The sequence below is a fragment of the Glossina fuscipes genome, unplaced genomic scaffold (genome assembly GCF_014805625.2).
Source record: "Glossina fuscipes isolate IAEA_lab_2018 unplaced genomic scaffold, Yale_Gfus_2 61546, whole genome shotgun sequence".
NCBI classification, from domain to species: Eukaryota; Metazoa; Arthropoda; class Insecta; order Diptera; family Glossinidae; genus Glossina; species Glossina fuscipes.
Window position 1 is genome coordinate 26,958 of NW_024003757.1, and position 2,223 is coordinate 29,180.

Sequence of the window (2,223 nt, forward strand, 5' to 3'; positions counted from 1 at the left end):
GTAATTATAACTCAATTTCTTTCTATTAATTAACTTATGTCACTAACTAAAATAGATATTTCGAAAAATAAAGAAAGATGTGTAATCTCCTATAAAGAATCTAATGGCTAAAAGTTACATTTTAAAAGCCTACACTTAACTTAAATGACCTATCATCAGTGATCATCGGGCGGAACGGATGGGCTTCTTTAAAAATATCCCTAATTCGGCATCTCTAGCGTGCAACCCCAGCGGATGATGACGAATTTTATTTGGGACGGCGGTGTTATCTATTCAGCGGTTCAAGAAAGTAGAGGGAAGGTAGAGGATGTGCCATCCTCTCCCCTGTTCGAAATCGAATTGGCGTTGTCAATTAGTGTAAGTATAGTAAGTGATATGCTCATTCCGTTCCGTTCTTACCTATAGTATACAGCATCCCTGCGATAGTCACAAGAGAATGACAAACGGCTTGCTGTAAAAGAAAATGAGAGGAAATTCTACTTTATATACGTAGGAATAACTTATAACTACGTGTAGAAACAAAATAAGCCTTGCGACTTTGTACACATTAATAAGTAACATTATACATATATATACATAAAAGTTTTTATATCATTAAATTGTTTAATAAGATGCCAAAATTTTTGCGTTTAAGATAATTAAATCCAACTTACATTTGAAAGCGTTTGAAATTTTATTTATTTCCTCAAGTGCGTACAAAATATAAAGAATTTTAAGATTCTATCTTTTCCTTCATCCGTGCTGTTTTATAAAAAAAAAGGAAAAGAAAATATAATCTACTTTTCTTCACACTAGCTGATCCCACAACATTTTTTTTTCTCGATACATTACATTCCGATCTAATACTTAATCTTGAAAATGACCACAGAGTGTCGAAGAGTTGATTCGCTAAGAATATCTGATGCCATGAAAGACCTCTTTCTTTAAAACGAGACTTACAATATTTAAAGCAAAACAATCAGTGGAGTTGTTCTATGCTTCAATCATCGAGATCCAATCTGCAATTAACAGTAATATTTTATTTCATCAAATAAACCACAGTGCCTTAAGAGGCAAGCAAAAATTATTTGAGGAATTGTGCCTTAACCCTGGCAGAAGCTATTGCTCAATGAAGCCGAAGAAAACAAAAATTTTCGTTGGTTTGCCTCCACATGACAAGAGGGGATTGGTAGATATCAACAAGCATGAATACACATTACCTTATGTAAATTTCATCTCCATTTGATAGAATCTTAAAAGTCTCAATCGATACTGGTGCTTATTTACCATTCATAATCCCAGAATATGTAGGTCCCAAAGAATGTGAAACTTACAGCCCAATCACGTTTGCTACGATTTTGAATCAAAACTCATTACATAAAAAGGCCACACTTTTCTTTTCATAATATAATACGCAAGGAGAAATGGAACTTTTTATTTTTAAATTCGATAATTATTGTGACGCACTGGTAGGACTCAACATTCTCTATGAATTAAAGTCCATAATAGACTTGAATAACAATATTCTTATAATCAGTAATATAGAAATACCACGCTATTTGAAACCTAACCTAACTTCAAGAAAACTATTGACTCCCGCGCCTTCTAAAGCTGTTATAAAAATTCCTGTAGACACTTGGCATGGCGACTTTTTCTATCAGGAAACGTTTATCCAACGTATTTATTGAACAAAACGTTGGTATAGTACCGTAGAAATAACTAACGATTCGAACGAAAAAAAACTGTTTGCATCGAATAACCTATTAAAATAACTACTACATAACACAAATATATTCTAGAAGTTAATAATTTCAGTATAGACACTAATATCTTTTTAAATACAAGCAACATTACTAACTAGGGACAACAGAACATTTATATGATGAAAAGAAAACATTTTTGCTCAAACTTTATAGAAAATTCGAACAAATTTTCTTTAAAGAAGGTGATATACTTGCCTTTTCCGTATTTACACCAATTTGTATCGATGTCTATATGTCCACAAGCAAGAGGTGCGAGGACGGATAGATAAAATGTTGGAACAAGGATTTATAACACTAAGCTTCTTACCATGGAGCGCTCCCATTTGGATAGTCTCAAAAAAGAAGAGCTCAACCAACGTACAGAAATGTTGATTAGTAATAGATATTATATAATAAATTAAACGAGAAAACAATTTGGGATAAATACTCTATGCCCTATATAACTGGAATACTGGACAAACATGGCAAAGGTATGCCTTTC